The sequence below is a fragment of the Aplidium turbinatum genome, chromosome 1 (genome assembly GCF_918807975.1).
Source record: "Aplidium turbinatum chromosome 1, kaAplTurb1.1, whole genome shotgun sequence".
NCBI lineage: Eukaryota > Metazoa > Chordata > Ascidiacea > Aplousobranchia > Polyclinidae > Aplidium > Aplidium turbinatum.
In genome coordinates this window covers 43,617,623-43,637,488 of record NC_137472.1, presented here as the reverse complement: position 1 = coordinate 43,637,488, position 19,866 = coordinate 43,617,623, and the positions used below count along the sequence as shown (strand labels likewise).

Here is a 19,866-nt window from a genome sequence, read left to right as displayed (position 1 = left end):
CCGAGATGGTATTTTGCAAACTCTGGTGTGTGCAGTCCGGATGATATTGTTTCATATCAATTGCATGGGTTTAGTGATGCTTCGAATCAAGGTGGCGCCTGGGAGGCAATGGTAAAACAATTTAAAATTGCATTTTTTCACATTTTGGACTCTTCAATTCGTAAGCCCAATTTTATTGAACTGCTTACGTACACAGGCAGTGCCGTTCGGATCGTGAACGAACGCCCTTTGGTACCTTTGAGTGACGACCCTAGGGATTTTACTGTCATCACCCCTGCCTCACTTTTGACCCCATACTTAGACCCATACTGTGCTGTTGGGCAACCACATGATCGTGACCAATTAAGAAGGGATTATCGGTTCAATTTGTCACTTTCTCAGCAGTTTTGGAGTAAATGGATCGATTTTTACTTGCCAGGTCTTCAGGGCCGGAAAAAATGGCTAAAAATGGCCGAGAATTTGACCGAGAATTCCAGAGAAATATATTTTCCTTTGATGTAGTTGCCACATCTTCTGTTGTTGCATCATCCTCTAATTGTGGTGCATCTGGTGGGTCAATAATAACTTCAATCGGCTCGTCTATACAACCAGTGCTTTCAACTTGTGCGACATCATTTTCCAAAAATTCTAAATCTTCTTCATCGAGAACAAGACCATCTTCGTTGTCGCTTTCATCACAAAACAGTATTCTGTCTATTTCTGCCTCTTTCAAATAGAACACTTTACTTTGTGACGACATTATACAATGTAATAGAAAATATATGTCGCCTACTATTATGCAAATACAAACGGTAAATAGCCTACAACAAAACAAGCAATAATTATGAATTTTGTTTTGCTCTCTTGACTGTGGCATAACAAATTCCTCAAAAAATATATCCTGAGTCCAATTTAAGTTCTGATTTTCATCCTAAAATAATTTCCTAAGACTGAAAAGAACGCTTAATTCACCATAAACAACAATAATGACACTCTTTATGTAAACAAATACTTTCTAGTCCCATTATAAAACAATTACTAAAAAAAATAACAGCCATTCACTTGATCAACCACAACACGGCCATTACTACCCTTGAGGTACAGTGGTACCTATAGGTACCAAGCAAAAAAAAACCTTCTCACTGCTGACCATGTCACAAAAAACGTTTTTGTAAGTTAGAAATGTCATCTCGATACCCTTGCAAGATGCTTAGTTCAATTTTAGTAAACAAACACACTTAAACCTTTTCACAGCACAGCCTGAACGCCTGTTGCTTCAACTTGCCAAAAAAGAAAAAGTTTAGACACCGGTATCTAGCGAACACGTGCTCAGAGTTTCCAAACTTTTATTTAACTTTAAAGTGCGTACTTTAGGCTAGATTTAAAACTTTGAACTGACTTGATAGGTAAAATACTGCTTGCGCAAGAGCAAAATTAACTTGTGGTACCTATATGTACCAGTGTACTTAAAAGGGTTAAAACAACCTGAACTTCGTGATTTCCTTACTGACACCATGAAAGATCTTAAATCAAATGGCTATATTGAGCGTACTGGTGAAGCAGGAAATGTCAAGGGATTTGAATGGTATTTACCGTACTTTGTTACGTCACAATTAAAAAAGCGCATTGTTTACGATGGCAAGTCTGAATTCCGAGGAACTTGTGTTAATGATGTAATGTTTTCGGGTCCTGACTTGTTAAACCCTCTGGTAGATGTCTTGGCTAGATTTCGGCTTGGTAGATTTGGTCTCATGGCTGATGTGACTAAATGCTTCTTTCAAATAAAGTTACCTGAGTCGCAAAGGGATTTGTTTCGTATATTGTGGTTTGAAGATGATGACCTTGAAAATGGTAGGATGGTACCATTTCGTTTTTGTGTACACCCTTGGGGAATAAAGAGTAGCCCGTATATCGCTTGCTTGGCTATAAAGAAAATGATCGAGCAGAATCCCAGCAGTGCTGGTGAATTGACTCTCTGCAATATTGCAAATAATATGTACATGGATGATTTTATATTTTCGGCTGATAGCTTAGAGGAAGCTCAGCAAATCACTCATGAATCAATTGCTTTGTTTGATAGCCGTGGGTTTAAACTTGGTAAGTGGAGTGCTAACAAGGAGGCTATGATTGTCTTGTCAAATTTGGATAATGAGATGCTTTCACCTTTGATTCGTGACATTGACTTTCAGACTGAAAATATGACTTTGCCATCAGCGAAGACATTGGGTTGTGTGTGGCAAACCGAGTCTGACGAGATGCGTATCGCATGTTCCTTAAAGCCCTTAGCTAAACACACGCGCCGAAGTATGCTCAGTCAGCTTGGACAAAATTTTGATCCGCTAGGCTTTGGAGCGCCATTTTTTCTAAAAGCACGCCTTATACTTCAGCAATTGGCGATAGACAAGTTTGATTGGGACACCGAGGTCCCTGATAGCTTTGTTGAAGAGTGGGAGTCGTGGCTTCGCTCTTTGGACCCGCTTAAGGATTTTTCGTTACCGAGATGGTATTTTGCAAACTCTGGTGTGTGCAGTCCGGATGATATTGTTTCATATCAATTGCATGGGTTTAGTGATGCTTCGAATCAAGGTGGCGCCTGGGAGGCAATGGTAAAACAATTTAAAATTGCATTTTTTCACATTTTGGACTCTTCAATTCGTAAGCCCAATTTTATTGAACTGCTTACGTACACAGGCAGTGCCGTTCGGATCGTGAACGAACGCCCTTTGGTACCTTTGAGTGACGACCCTAGGGATTTTACTGTCATCACCCCTGCCTCACTTTTGACCCCATACTTAGACCCATACTGTGCTGTTGGGCAACCACATGATCGTGACCAATTAAGAAGGGATTATCGGTTCAATTTGTCACTTTCTCAGCAGTTTTGGAGTAAATGGATCGATTTTTACTTGCCAGGTCTTCAGGGCCGGAAAAAATGGCTAAAAATGGCCGAGAATTTGGAGCCTGGTCAACTTGTAGTGGTAGGTTCTCTCCAGGACATTGGTAAACGTGGGAAGTATCAACTTGGGAGGGTGCATGAGGTAGTTCCACAAATTAGGAAAGGGAAGCCTGTGGTTCGTAGAGCTAAAGTTGCCGTCTGCAACTATGATGAGAGTACGGGGAAAGTGAAAGTAGACTATGTGTTGAGGGATATTTCGTGCCTCGCCCCCGTAAAGAACACCTAAGTGTTAGGGTTTGAGCCTGGTTTTGTCTGCGGTGGCCGACACTTGTCTGAGCCCAGAACAGTCGGTTATTATCGCAATTATGGTATATAGCATCATTTTTTTGCGTGTACCTAATACCTATGGTACCAATTTCATGTATCGTCGTGTTTATTCTTATTGCTGTTCATTCTTTGCATGCCCTTTGTATTTGCGTATTAACTTAAACGTGAGTGATTCAAACAATTTGTGTATCATGTGTTTTTATTCATTGGCTCACAATTGTCGTCAATTCTTTTTTAGTTATGCCATGTCAGACTGTCATAACTAGGGGCCGCTATGTTACAGACGGTTGTTCGCCTGGTCAAACGTCATGTAGAAACCGTTCGGGTCTACTGAATATTACGTCATGGAAATTCCTAAAACATGAGCCAAAATTGCACCATCGTCCGTAAGACTCGTGTCAGACCGGTTTAAACCTGTTTGGACATGTTGTTGCGTCGCGCTACTGCTGGGCGCTGGCGTGCCTTTGAGTTATCACAAATTTTTCTGATTCATTCTTGAAGTTGTTTGTTGGAAGTCGGTCGCACATTTAACTGGTTTATTTGGTGCTTGCTAGCTGGACAAACTCTCCGTCTTTTATCCAAGTAATTTGTATTGTAGTGACAGTTTTTAGGTGTACGGCGTTGCACCATTTCGATAGCCACGGGCTAATTTTACTGGAATACACTTTGAATAGACGTTTCGAAGGTGTGTTTATTTTTCGGTCATTACGTACAGACAAACGGATCCGGGAACTTTATGTTACAATTTTCCCACGAAGAATTATGGTTTACCGCTGTGACCAAAGGTACACCGGTAATGTTTTTTGCATCGGCTACTGCAGTCAGTGAGGTACAGGATGCTGAAGAAAGGATCCAACTTTATGAAAATGTGATGACTAAAAATTGGAGTAGTAGCTGTTCCCGACAATTTTCACCAAATCAAACGTCATATAAAAACCGTTCAAGTCTACTGAATATTACGTCATGGAAATTCCTAAAGCATGTGCCAAAATTGCACCAGCGTTCATAAGAATTGTGTCAAACCTGTTTGGGCCTGTTTGGGCCTGTTTAAACAGGAAATATTACATCAGCTTTAAACACCTGTTGGAATGACTTCATAATTGTCTTTCATTATTGCGTCACAGTACTGCATACGTGAATTTGAGATATTGCTATCTATTCTGGTCATTCGTAAAATGATTGTTTGAAAGTTGGCCGCACATTTAACTGTTGGCTTAGTGCTTGCTAGCTGGACAAAGGTTCCGTCTTTTATCCAAGTAATCTGTTCTGTAGTGACAGTTTTCAGTGGTGTACGCGTTGCACCCCCTCGTTTTCGGTAGCCGTGGGCTAATTTTTACAGAAATACACTTTTTGAAAAGAAGTTCAAGTGTGTGTTTCTTCGGTCATTATATGCAGACGAAAGGATCCGGGAACTTTAAGTTACAATTTTCCCACGAAGAAATTATGGTTTACCGCTGTGACCATAAAAAATAAAAGACGAAGTTGGTTAGTTGGTAGGCTAAGAAGCACTTAGAAGCAAAGAAATAATAAAAGAAGATCTTATTGGTTGGTAGTCTAAAGAAGTAAAGAAAAGTAAAGACATTTCTTCTCAGTTTGGTACAGAAGAAAAATAACTTTGACATTTATTGGCAAGAAAGAAGATTAAAGGCAATCCATCTGTGCTTGAAGATTCAAGTGGAAGAATCCAAGCAAGTTTTGTGGACGTTTGGACTTCACATACTCGTACAGCTACGGTATCGTGCATTTAAATTCTTTTTTGTATTTTTTACGGTCTTTGCAGTTAAGTTTTTTATAACTACTGTAATTTGTGTGTTTGTGTAACTTAATTTTTTAATTGTTAAATTTAGCCCTAACATTTAATATGTCTACACTCGGTGGCGACAGGGACTCGACCGCCGTCGACTCGACTGAGTTTAAGCCTGATGATGTTCTTTGCGGTCGGGCAGGCCATTCTGGGGAGGGACCCATTAACGATGAGGCTAAGTCAGTTCGAGAGGCCCGGCATCTTAGACGGGATATTTTGACTCAAATTGGGAAACTTTCTGTAGTCCTAGGTTCTTTGAGTGATAAGCAGGAACTGTTAATTTTTAGATCTAAGTTATCTACTTTAGAAGAGGAATTACGGCATTTCCATGCTCTTTTGAGTAAAATTGTTAACTCTGCAATCTTGGCAGAACTTCGTGATAGGGTAGATCCCGAATTTAACTCGTTAAAAAATAACTTCGAACAAAAAGAAAGTGAGTTGTCAGATAGGTTGGATGCTGACATACATCCTGAGGATAGCGCCTCAAATGTAAGCACTAGGATGTCTGAGAGCTCGTCACGGATAGTTGCACAAATTAACCTACAGTTAAGACGAGAGGAGCTCCAGATCCAAGCTGAGGCCGAAGCAAGAGCTGCTGAGGCCATCGCAAGAGCTGAAGCCATACGAGCTGAGGCTGCCGCACGAGCAGAGGCTGCCGCAAGAGCTGAGGCCATACGAGCTGAGGCCATACGAGCTGAGGCCATACGAGCTGAGGCTGCCGCGAGAGCTGAGGCCGACGCGAGAGCTGCTGAGGCCGAAGCGAGAGCTGCTGAGGCCGCCGCGAGAGCAGAAGCTAGAGCTGCTGAGTTCGCACTCAAAGACGCTCAGTTGAGGGCCGAACAACGTAAAGAGGTAGTTTTAGCTGAATATCGTTCTGAGTTGGGCTCCCGGCGTAGCTCTAGGAAGGGCTCTTCTAGGCATTCCAGAAGTGAACATCAATCACAGTTTAATTTACCTAACCTTTTCCACACGCCTGTTCAATCCGTAAGTGGACCTGTACAATCCACATGTTTTCCAGCTGTTTCAGGAGGTCTCGGGGCCGCGGCTAAGGATCTTCCGAAGGCTGTAGAGCCAAGGTCTGCAAATTACAACCGAACTCCTCCACCAGAGCGTACAGGTCACGGGGCCGCCATTAGCAGTAATGCTTTGCCCCCTTCACAGTTTTCAGCGCCGCTAGTTTTTGATCGCCCAGCTACACGTAGTTTGGGTGGTTGTGAGAGGCGTATCGTGTCTCCTGATTTTAACGTATGTGAGGATCGTGATCGGGCTGTGCATGTGACTGAGCCCACTCAGCCCATTAAGGGATATAGCTTGTCTTCTCCCGCTAAATCGAGTTCTCAACAGCAGGATTGCTTTTTTGAATACCAAAATAGTAGGACGTTCTTCGATAAGGCGGCAGTAGTAGTAGAGGGATGGTAGAGCAAGTAAATGTACTAACCCTCAGTACGAACTGGTAAGGACCCTCGCTCGGTAAGAACCCTAGATCGCATCCTTTGTGGTACGAACCGAAGATAGGTTGTTTGGTCTGAACTTTGTGGTACGAACTTGTAAGAACGGATGTTATGACGTAGCCAGCGGTACTAAGCCTAGTCGGTACGAACGGATGTTATGACGTAGCCAGCGGTACTAAGCCTAGTCGGTACGGACGGATGTTATGATGTAGCCAGCGGTACTAAGCCTAGTCGGTACGAACTTGTAAAAACGAATGTTATGACGTAATGATATGTAAGAACGACCGGTAAGAACTCTATGAACGAACTTGGTATCGAACCCTCCGACCTAGGACGGGTTCGGTACGAACGAGTGATGCTAATAGGTTATGTATTAAATCTAAGTACGAACTTTAGCTAGAAACTATAAGCTTACTTACTACATAACTTGGTTTACTTATAAAAAGCAACAAATAAATATTTTTTCATTTGTGGTCTGTAAAGAGTGATTTTTTAAACGCAATAAAAATGGAAAGTTTCATACATTAGATGTCTTGTTGGTCTGTTGGTGTGCATGCATAACCACAGTGGTTGCAATAACTACAAGATATAGAAAAGACTTTAAAACATAACCAGCTTATTTTTATTAATTCACAAAGCAACCTTTTAAACTGAAAGTAAAACGATATGACATTGAAAAGACTTTAAAACATAACCAACATAGTTTTATTAATTCACAAAGCAACCTTTTTACCTGAAATTAAAGCGATATGACATTGAAAAGACTTCAAAACATAACCAACATATTTTTAGCAACTCACAAAACAACTTTTTAACCTGAAATTAAAGTTAACAAACTCATTTTAGATTTAACATCATTGTGGGTTATTTTAATGTTGTTCTAACTGTAGACACACAGCTGGGGACCACCGCAATAATCTAACTTCTACCAAGCAAATAACCTAACACTTAGCACCTAACACCTCGTATGCTAGTCAATAGGAAAGTCATTTTTGATGTCACATTATTGTGGATTCTTTGATTTTGTTTAAATTTTATAACTGTAAACGATGTAAAGTTCATAGATCGGTTAATATACAGGGTTTGTTTATTAATGTGTGTGCTTAGTCGCTTATTAGTTGGTTATATATAAGACTTATTATAATCTATGACTGGTCTAAAAGCTTAATAAATACTGCATTTTAGCATCTTTATTTCGGTTAATCTTCGTTTCGGTTTATGTTGGTTTCGGTAAACCTTTATTTCGTTAGGTCTACATTTTGCTAAAGCAGTGTTTTTTTACTTAAACTTTATGGTAATGTGTATTAAATGTTACTAGTCTGAAAAATTAATTTTGTTGGTATAATATCACTTAAAGGTTGTGAGAATCATAGCTTGACCAAAATGACCTAACTTTAAGCTTGTCATGAAGGCATAACATTTACGGTTTTGTTTTATGATCTTTACAACAACTGCACTACTCCATGATATTAACATAAAGGTACAACTCAACACACAAGCAGTACTGTAAATTGAGACATAGAACCTCCTGTTTTGGTTGTGTTCAACTTAGATCCATGTCTCTTATCGTGTTTATCTTATCATTTTGCTAAGCATCCATTTCATAAAGATCGTTACAGCAATGATTTTAGCTAAAACTTTATGGTAATGTTTACAAAATGTAACTAACTTGGAAATTATTTTTGTTGATATAGTATTGCAATGGCTTGGTCAAAACAATGTAACTTTTGTTATTTGTGTTTGCATAAACAACTTTTACGTTTTTTATATGATGCTAATAACAGCTAAACATTTAACGTTGTCTTTTATGGAATGAGAACACCCAAATGAACAGCTATGAAACCAATTGTTGCAACACATAATCACACTTGATGATAATAACACACAAACAAGATCCTGAACACAAGTTTTACTTTGTAATTATGAAACAGAAACTCGAAGGTTGTGATGTTTTGTTGTAGTTTCTATAAACTTGTAAAAAAAACATAACATTTGTTAAACTATTTTTCAGTTTGTGAATTATGGAACATAAACTTTGTAGTTAGTTAATAATATTTTTTGATGTTTGGTTAGTGCAATAAAAACTTTGTGATTTGTTGAAATTATTGTTCAGTTTGTAAACAAAAATTTAAGTTGTGATTTAAAATAATTTTTCGTGTGTATGTTATTAGAATAAAGTTTTTAGTTTACACTTTGTCAAAACTACTTTTTAGTTTGTAAAACAAAGCTTAACTATTTTTGCATTTATGTTATTAGAATAAAACTTTTAGTTTAAAATTTGTCAAAACTACTTTTTTAGTTTGTAAAACAAAGCTTAACTATTTTGGTATTTAAAATAATTTTTCGTGTGCATGTTATTAGAATAAAACTTTTAGTTTAAAATTTGTCAAAACTTAACTATTGTTTTATTTAAAATAATTTTTCATGTGTATTTTTTTAGCAAAACTTTCATCATGTTTCCTTATTTCACATTTATTAACTTTACAAAATTTCATGTTATGTGAATAATTATGTATATAATGTAAACTTCATATTTGATTTAACTTATAAATTAATTAAGATAATAATAACTCAAATTGATAGCTTTTTTGTACATAGTTTTGTTTGAAACAAAAAAAATTATGATATGTATAATGTTTAGTTTACAATAACTTATTACTACTTATTGTGAATAAATGTGAGTTATTCTCAGATTGATATTTTGTTTTCTTATTTCTAAAAAATAATACATCGGCTTATCTATTTTTTATATGTTGCACAATTCAGTTTTTAAAGTTTTAGAGTAAGAAATCAAGATGAGGTATTCCAGCAACCATATCGGAGCGCCTGAAACCATAAAATGTAGCTACTCAAAGCGCACTTATAATTTGCAAACGCTTCAAACATTTTCGATGTGTCACATTAGACTTTTAAATGGCAACACCGTTTACTTAAGGTTTCACCTCCATTCTGTTCTGAAGTTTTTATTGTTGAGCTGTTGGTTCCGTGATCGATCCCATGCTTCCATTTGTAAGAAGTATTAGTTGTAAAGAAAGGAGCGTTGTTCCCGGCTATCAGCACAAGGCTGAGCACTCACTAGTACAGCGAGCAGTTGCGATTCGCTAACCATATCGGTGTAGCTTTCACGCTTGTTAATACTTGGGTCACAGGTATTTTTTCACATTTTCAACCCTCCTGTTATTTTTTGTTAAACACAAGCATGATTTACTTTGTAAATGGTAAAATTTTCATGCTGGTAGTTTTATCAAGCATATTAGAATATAGTACAATTCATCTGTAAAGATAATGATTGCCTAAACTTACTGTTTTAATATAGCAATGTAATATTTTTTAAATCGTGGTAAGTTGTATAGTGCATAAATCATTTTTAAGGCCTTTGTGTTTTGCAATCTCCGGAACCACTGTAGGCTACAAGATTCTTTTAAGAAGCAAAGGAAGTTATGTTCTTCAGCTTTTTGTAATTATATCTAACCTAATAGATAAACATTCAACCTCTAACAGATATACTAAACTATTTTATTGCATTGAAAGATGTTTTCTAGCAACCCATCGTTTTACACGTTCTATATGCCTCTAACTTTATGTAATAATTTTACCATATCTACTTATAGCTTAATTTCAGTGAGGTATATTTAAAACAACAACTTTTTTTTTTACGAGTGTAAACCCACAACTAAATTTTTTCACTTCGATTCGTTGGTGGGTGGAAGCACACAAGCAGGTCTTGGAAACGAAAATTTATTTATGCCTGTTCTAATGCATTGTCTTGTATCCAAACCACACACTTGATCTGTTAGCCTACACTGATTGATTTGTATAAAAACGAACCCACATTTCCTTAATTCCTATCAAATTCGTATAACGAAGTGTATCATACAACTTAATCGCTTGCTTTAATTGGATAACACCCTTTAATAAACTGCTAGCACCTCGTGTTCGAATAGCTTAGGCACCTGCTATAGCACATAATTTCATGATCACAAGTTTTCACAGTCGAATTATGTCTTAAAAGTCTTTGTTTTATCACAGTCAAAACATCTTTTAAATGAAATTACAATAAACTGTTTTATGTTGTATAAAACATACCTAGTATAACAAGTTTTAGGTGGGTCATGCGTACTGAGCACTTGTTTAGACCACAACAAACTAGATCAGCGTTTCTTAACCTTTTCTGACTTTAGCACCCCTGTAAATAGGCCTTAACAGTTTAGCACCCCCTAACTATCGTTAACATACGACTACTGCAGTGCCGGATAAACGTTTAGTAGAAGCCGAAATTTTGACATGCTTGCAAGTTGCAGATCGCTGGCGATATATTTTGTAATGAAGTCTCTATTGTTGTCTAACAAACTGTGCTGTTGTTTGAACGAAGTTGATTCAGGATTTGGTATTTGACTTTCATTCACCAACAGAAATTCAGTTATAGGCTAACCACATGTAAGTGAATCAGCTCTCTTAAAACAACAGCACAGTTTGTTAGACGACAAGAAACCTCACTACAAAATATATCAATAGATCAAAAAGCCAGCGATCAAAAAGCATGTCAAAATTTTGGCGCCGCCATAAACCTTTGGCGAAGGAAAGCGATGTACAAATTCATCATTTTGTTTATTCTTCAAAACTACTCTTCAGGGATACACGGGTCCTAATAAACCAATTTTTGTGTGTTTCAATGCGCGCAATTCACGCATGCGGTAGCCACGCGGCTAAACACGCATGGTGAGGTTCTGCAGGTGAATACAAAACTGCAGGTATGCACCCACCAGGTAAGTTCGCACAAACTACCCAGGATCAAGTTGCGCACTTGACTGAGAGATGACTACAATAACAGCAAACCATGTACCGGTATCAGGCTACTTCGAAACAGCAACTCTTGATATGACAACTGCTGATACTGGCAGAAAGACGAAAAAAAGCAAAAAAGTAAAATGGCTTTTTTGATAATATGCTGCATGCATTTAGCACCCCCTACAATCTATTCCAGCACCCCCAGGGGGTGCTAGCACCCCCGGTTAAGAAACACTGAACTAGATTGACCGAGTGGTTAAGGTGTTGGTCTTAAGTACCAATGGACTAGCGTCCGCGTGGGTTCGAATCCAACATCTAGTATTTTGATTTTCGGTTATTTTGTAGCACATACTTTGATTTATTTTGTTTCTTAACATCACTTCAGTTGCTTGTACACACGGTTGTATTTTTTTCTCAGTCATAACAAGGTTCCTTTTTCGCATAAAAACATAGAAATCTAAACATTTCCAATAAGTCACCTTTTGTTTGCTCAGATTTCAACATAAATAGATGAAAAATCGGTTTACCTTTGATCTATTTGACTATTTTCTGACAAATAATAACACTTTTGCAACAACTTATTAGGTTTTTACGTGTGTTCTAACTACAATCTACTTATCACGAGTTTACATGGCGGATAAAAATAAAGAAACTCAGCTTAGAATGGTGTAACCTTCGTGATTTGCGATAAGTTTGTGCCTACAAAATGTCAATTTTGAAACTGAACCAAAGTTAAGCACATATAACCATAACATCTTACTTATTTGTATACAGCAATACCAAAAGTAGTAATTATTTCCAACCATATAACATCATCCATTCTGTTAGAATCGATGTAACCTATTTTTTAAACAAGTCTGAACACGATTTATATTAAATTAGCGCTTTATTTTAAATCGATCACAACATCATTTCAAATTGATTCTCTGGTAATTAAGTTTTTTTTTTAGTTTTTGGTAAATGTTTATTTGTTTACATCATGCAAAGGCACATTTTTTATTTCGCTGTGTTATTGTTTGTTTTGTTTTTTTTGTAAATATCTCCATCTTGTGTGTAACTTTAAGTGTTTTGTAAGATCTAAACAACACTCAATCAATGTGATACATTTCATGGTAGCTTTTGAACAGGTCTAAACCGGTTTTGATGAAAATATGCTTGTAAACACATGATGATGCTTTATTAAATGACCCACGTATATAAATCACTAGCCAAACCAATTGCAATAATTTTGTTTCACAACATCAGAAGACTTTGTTTTCGTAGATTTTAATAATTGTTTGGTCTGTAATCGACTTTACCGGTTTGCTTACCATCAACTTACGTTTAAACATTAGAAAATTACTTCAACATTCTACTTCGTTACATAGTACTATAGCATTTACGCGTGATGATTTCTTGTAAAAACTACAAACCAATGACACCAATTTATTTAACAGAACCATCAAGTGAAGATTTGTTCATCATTACCGCAACTATTTCTATTGTCTTTTCACCATTCACCATTGAATCATCTCCTCAGACTTTCTTTTGTCGTGTGTTATCATCATCATCAGCCGGTCATGCCACTGCTGGCAGATGGCCTTCACATACATGTTTCCACATCATTCTGTCTTTTGCTGTTCTCATCCAGGTGATGCCAATCTCTTCTTCTATGTTATCTCGCCATCTTCTTTTTGGTCTCCCTCTAGTTCTTCTTGCATATCTTGGTGTCCATTCTGTGGTTATCTTGGCCCATCTGTTATATAATGTTTAATTCTTAAAAATATGTTATTTGAACAATTTTCCGCTTTTATGCTTATCCTCATCTCAAATAGATTGCTTGTGAAGACAGTATATTTTAATTGTTTCCATATTATAGTAAGGTAAATATTTCCATGTTTCATTTAACTCTTTTATCTTGCTCCTACATCTAAACTTATTGTTTGGTTCCTCTTGAACTGTCTTTCGGTCACATGTTCCTGGTGCTTCATCTTTATTACCCTATCTCACTTAGAATACCCTGGTTTGTGGTTAGTCTTTGTAATACCGACATAATATGCATATTATGCACTTTGTACTAGTTTTTGCTTCCAGACAGTAGATTCGACCTCTTTATCTTCACTTAATCTTACAGCACAACCGCTTTAATTTATTCCAAACACCTCTTCTTTAGTCTTTCTCTGATCTTATTGGCTCAGAACTTAATAAGTTTACCAACTCGTCTTTCTGTCTTTACATATCCATGGTATTTTACCACCACTCGTGTGTCTTTTCGCAGATATAAATCCAAAGGTAAAGCTTTAATTTTGTGTAACATTTTCAAAATAAATTCAAACGATTTTTTAAGACATGCCCAAAATATCATAAAGTTGTGTTTGAACCTAGAAACAAGAAGAAAAAAAATGTATATCTATGTAATACTTTTCACTAAACACAGATGCAAAATTGTTAAATCACCCAGTTTTGATGATGACTGTCTGTTACACAATAACAATATATCTTTTGCTTGAGAAAAAACGCTTTTCTTTTAGATAAGTCACATATCTGTACACACTTTTCCGCAGTGATTGTCTAACAAAGTGGTGCTCCTTCCACAACACTTACTCGAGATGTTTGTGGTGACGTACTTGTATTTAATATGATTATGTTATGCTAACTGCAAGCTATCAAACAAAATCTAAGACAACGTAAAGCATTCACCAAAGCACATTTGCAGAAAAACATATTATAACTAGATTATCCTATAAAATTATATCTTTCTATTATATTCTTACTATATATATATCATATTATACCTTTTAAAAATTATATAGAATAAATTAAAGTATTTTTTTATATATAGTATATTCTAGTTTTTCTTGACAAATGTGCTTTGGTGAATGCTTTACGTTGTCTTAGATTTTGTTTGATAGCTTGCAGTTAGCATAACATAATCATATTAAATACAAGTACGTCACCACAAACATCTCGAGTAAGTGTTGTGGAAGGAGCACCACTTTGTTAGACAATCACTGCGGAAAAGTGTGTACAGATATGTGACTTATCTAAAAGAAAAGCGTTTTTTCTCAAGCAAAAGATAGATTGTTATTGTGTAACAGACAGTCATCATCAAAACTGGGTGATTTAACAATTTTGCATCTGTGTTTAGTGAAAAGTATTACATAGATATACATTTTTTTTCTTCTTGTTTCTAGGTTCAAACACAACTTTATGATATTTTGGGCATGTCTTAAAAAATCGTTTGAATTTATTTTGAAAATGTTACACAAAATTAAAGCTTTACCTTTGGATTTATATCTGCGAAAAGACACACGAGTGGTGGTAAAATACCATGGATATGTAAAGACAGAAAGACGAGTTGGTAAACTTATTAAGTTCTGAGCCAATAAGATCAGAGAAAGACTAAAGAAGAGGTGTTTGGAATAAATTAAAGCGGTTGTGCTGTAAGATTAAGTGAAGATAAAGAGGTCGAATCTACTGTCTGGAAGCAAAAACTAGTACAAAGTGCATAATATGCATATTATGTCGGTATTACAAAGACTAACCACAAACCAGGGTATTCTAAGTGAGATAGGGTAATAAAGATGAAGCACCAGGAACATGTGACCGAAAGACAGTTCAAGAGGAACCAAACAATAAGTTTAGATGTAGGAGCAAGATAAAAGAGTTAAATGAAACATGGAAATATTTACCTTACTATAATATGGAAACAATTAAAATATACTGTCTTCACAAGCAATCTATTTGAGATGAGGATAAGCATAAAAGCGGAAAATTGTTCAAATAACATATTTTTAAGAATTAAACATTATATAACAGATGGGCCAAGATAACCACAGAATGGACACCAAGATATGCAAGAAGAACTAGAGGGAGACCAAAAAGAAGATGGCGAGATAACATAGAAGAAGAGATTGGCATCACCTGGATGAGAACAGCAAAAGACAGAATGATGTGGAAACATGTATGTGAAGGCCATCTGCCAGCAGTGGCATGACCGGCTGATGATGATGATAACACACGACAAAAGAAAGTCTGAGGAGATGATTCAATGGTGAATGGTGAAAAGACAATAGAAATAGTTGCGGTAATGATGAACAAATCTTCACTTGATGGTTCTGTTAAATAAATTGGTGTCATTGGTTTGTAGTTTTTACAAGAAATCATCACGCGTAAATGCTATAGTACTATGTAACGAAGTAGAATGTTGAAGTAATTTTCTAATGTTTAAACGTAAGTTGATGGTAAGCAAACCGGTAAAGTCGATTACAGACCAAACAATTATTAAAATCTACGAAAACAAAGTCTTCTGATGTTGTGAAACAAAATTATTGCAATTGGTTTGGCTAGTGATTTATATACGTGGGTCATTTAATAAAGCATCATCATGTGTTTACAAGCATATTTTCATCAAAACCGGTTTAGACCTGTTCAAAAGCTACCATGAAATGTATCACATTGATTGAGTGTTGTTTAGATCTTACAAAACACTTAAAGTTACACACAAGATGGAGATATTTACAAAAAAAACAAAACAAACAATAACACAGCGAAATAAAAAATGTGCCTTTGCATGATGTAAACAAATAAACATTTACCAAAAACTAAAAAAAAAACTTAATTACCAGAGAATCAATTTGAAATGATGTTGTGATCGATTTAAAATAAAGCGCTAATTTAATATAAATCGTGTTCAGACTTGTTTAAAAAATAGGTTACATCGATTCTAACAGAATGGATGATGTTATATGGTTGGAAATAATTACTACTTTTGGTATTGCTGTATACAAATAAGTAAGATGTTATGGTTATATGTGCTTAACTTTGGTTCAGTTTCAAAATTGACATTTTGTAGGCACAAACTTATCGCAAATCACGAAGGTTACACCATTCTAAGCTGAGTTTCTTTATTTTTATCCGCCATGTAAACTCGTGATAAGTAGATTGTAGTTAGAACACACGTAAAAACCTAATAAGTTGTTGCAAAAGTGTTATTATTTGTCAGAAAATAGTCAAATAGATCAAAGGTAAACCGATTTTTCATCTATTTATGTTGAAATCTGAGCAAACAAAAGGTGACTTATTGGAAATGTTTAGATTTCTATGTTTTTATGCGAAAAAGGAACCTTGTTATGACTGAGAAAAAAATACAACCGTGTGTACAAGCAACTGAAGTGATGTTAAGAAACAAAATAAATCAAAGTATGTGCTACAAAATAACCGAAAATCAAAATACTAGATGTTGGATTCGAACCCACGCGGACGCTAGTCCATTGGTACTTAAGACCAACACCTTAACCACTCGGTCAATCTAGTTCAGTGTTTCTTAACCGGGGGTGCTAGCACCCCCTGGGGGTGCTGGAATAGATTGTAGGGGGTGCTAAATGCATGCAGCATATTATCAAAAAAGCCATTTTACTTTTTTGCTTTTTTTCGTCTTTCTGCCAGTATCAGCAGTTGTCATATCAAGAGTTGCTGTTTCGAAGTAGCCTGATACCGGTACATGGTTTGCTGTTATTGTAGTCATCTCTCAGTCAAGTGCGCAACTTGATCCTGGGTAGTTTGTGCGAACTTACCTGGTGGGTGCATACCTGCAGTTTTGTATTCACCTGCAGAACCTCACCATGCGTGTTTAGCCGCGTGGCTACCGCATGCGTGAATTGCGCGCATTGAAACACACAAAAATTGGTTTATTAGGACCCGTGTATCCCTGAAGAGTAGTTTTGAAGAATAAACAAAATGATGAATTTGTACATCGCTTTCCTTCGCCAAAGGTTTATGGCGGCGCCAAAATTTTGACATGCTTTTTGATCGCTGGCTTTTTGATCTATTGATATATTTTGTAGTGAGGTTTCTTGTCGTCTAACAAACTGTGCTGTTGTTTTAAGAGAGCTGATTCACTTACATGTGGTTAGCCTATAACTGAATTTCTGTTGGTGAATGAAAGTCAAATACCAAATCCTGAATCAACTTCGTTCAAACAACAGCACAGTTTGTTAGACAACAATAGAGACTTCATTACAAAATATATCGCCAGCGATCTGCAACTTGCAAGCATGTCAAAATTTCGGCTTCTACTAAACGTTTATCCGGCACTGCAGTAGTCGTATGTTAACGATAGTTAGGGGGTGCTAAACTGTTAAGGCCTATTTACAGGGGTGCTAAAGTCAGAAAAGGTTAAGAAACGCTGATCTAGTTTGTTGTGGTCTAAACAAGTGCTCAGTACGCATGACCCACCTAAAACTTGTTATACTAGGTATGTTTTATACAACATAAAACAGTTTATTGTAATTTCATTTAAAAGATGTTTTGACTGTGATAAAACAAAGACTTTTAAGACATAATTCGACTGTGAAAACTTGTGATCATGAAATTATGTGCTATAGCAGGTGCCTAAGCTATTCGAACACGAGGTGCTAGCAGTTTATTAAAGGGTGTTATCCAATTAAAGCAAGCGATTAAGTTGTATGATACACTTCGTTATACGAATTTGATAGGAATTAAGGAAATGTGGGTTCGTTTTTATACAAATCAATCAGTGTAGGCTAACAGATCAAGTGTGTGGTTTGGATACAAGACAATGCATTAGAACAGGCATAAATAAATTTTCGTTTCCAAGACCTGCTTGTGTGCTTCCACCCACCAACGAATCGAAGTGAAAAAATTTAGTTGTGGGTTTACACTCGTAAAAAAAAAAGTTGTTGTTTTAAATATACCTCACTGAAATTAAGCTATAAGTAGATATGGTAAAATTATTACATAAAGTTAGAGGCATATAGAACGTGTAAAACGATGGGTTGCTAGAAAACATCTTTCAATGCAATAAAATAGTTTAGTATATCTGTTAGAGGTTGAATGTTTATCTATTAGGTTAGATATAATTACAAAAAGCTGAAGAACATAACTTCCTTTGCTTCTTAAAAGAATCTTGTAGCCTACAGTGGTTCCGGAGATTGCAAAACACAAAGGCCTTAAAAATGATTTATGCACTATACAACTTACCACGATTTAAAAAATATTACATTGCTATATTAAAACAGTAAGTTTAGGCAATCATTATCTTTACAGATGAATTGTACTATATTCTAATATGCTTGATAAAACTACCAGCATGAAAATTTTACCATTTACAAAGTAAATCATGCTTGTGTTTAACAAAAAATAACAGGAGGGTTGAAAATGTGAAAAAATACCTGTGACCCAAGTATTAACAAGCGTGAAAGCTACACCGATATGGTTAGCGAATCGCAACTGCTCGCTGTACTAGTGAGTGCTCAGCCTTGTGCTGATAGCCGGGAACAACGCTCCTTTCTTTACAACTAATACTTCTTACAAATGGAAGCATGGGATCGATCACGGAACCAACAGCTCAACAATAAAAACTTCAGAACAGAATGGAGGTGAAACCTTAAGTAAACGGTGTTGCCATTTAAAAGTCTAATGTGACACATCGAAAATGTTTGAAGCGTTTGCAAATTATAAGTGCGCTTTGAGTAGCTACATTTTATGGTTTCAGGCGCTCCGATATGGTTGCTGGAATACCTCATCTTGATTTCTTACTCTAAAACTTTAAAAACTGAATTGTGCAACATATAAAAAATAGATAAGCCGATGTATTATTTTTTAGAAATAAGAAAACAAAATATCAATCTGAGAATAACTCACATTTATTCACAATAAGTAGTAATAAGTTATTGTAAACTAAACATTATACATATCATAATTTTTTTTGTTTCAAACAAAACTATGTACAAAAAAGCTATCAATTTGAGTTATTATTATCTTAATTAATTTATAAGTTAAATCAAATATGAAGTTTACATTATATACATAATTATTCACATAACATGAAATTTTGTAAAGTTAATAAATGTGAAATAAGGAAACATGATGAAAGTTTTGCTAAAAAAATACACATGAAAAATTATTTTAAATAAAACAATAGTTAAGTTTTGACAAATTTTAAACTAAAAGTTTTATTCTAATAACATGCACACGAAAAATTATTTTAAATACCAAAATAGTTAAGCTTTGTTTTACAAACTAAAAAAGTAGTTTTGACAAATTTTAAACTAAAAGTTTTATTCTAATAACATAAATGCAAAAATAGTTAAGCTTTGTTTTACAAACTAAAAAGTAGTTTTGACAAAGTGTAAACTAAAAACTTTATTCTAATAACATACACACGAAAAATTATTTTAAATCACAACTTAAATTTTTGTTTACAAACTGAACAATAATTTCAACAAATCACAAAGTTTTTATTGCACTAACCAAACATCAAAAAATATTATTAACTAACTACAAAGTTTATGTTCCATAATTCACAAACTGAAAAATAGTTTAACAAATGTTATGTTTTTTTTACAAGTTTATAGAAACTACAACAAAACATCACAACCTTCGAGTTTCTGTTTCATAATTACAAAGTAAAACTTGTGTTCAGGATCTTGTTTGTGTGTTATTATCATCAAGTGTGATTATGTGTTGCAACAATTGGTTTCATAGCTGTTCATTTGGGTGTTCTCATTCCATAAAAGACAACGTTAAATGTTTAGCTGTTATTAGCATCATATAAAAAACGTAAAAGTTGTTTATGCAAACACAAATAACAAAAGTTACATTGTTTTGACCAAGCCATT

At 35.5% G+C, this 19,866-nt stretch overlaps 2 non-coding genes across 2 annotated transcripts; one reads left to right on the top strand and one right to left on the bottom strand.

Moving 5' to 3' along the window:
- Positions 1-11,483: 11,483 nt before the first annotated feature.
- Positions 11,484-11,566, top strand: Trnal-uaa (transfer RNA leucine (anticodon UAA)). The gene has a single exon. It is a non-coding gene; the product is annotated as a tRNA-Leu (tRNA).
- A 4,891-nt stretch (positions 11,567-16,457) lies between these two features.
- Trnal-uaa (transfer RNA leucine (anticodon UAA)) lies at positions 16,458-16,540 on the bottom strand. The gene has a single exon. It is a non-coding gene; the product is annotated as a tRNA-Leu (tRNA).
- Positions 16,541-19,866: the final 3,326 nt, after the last annotated feature.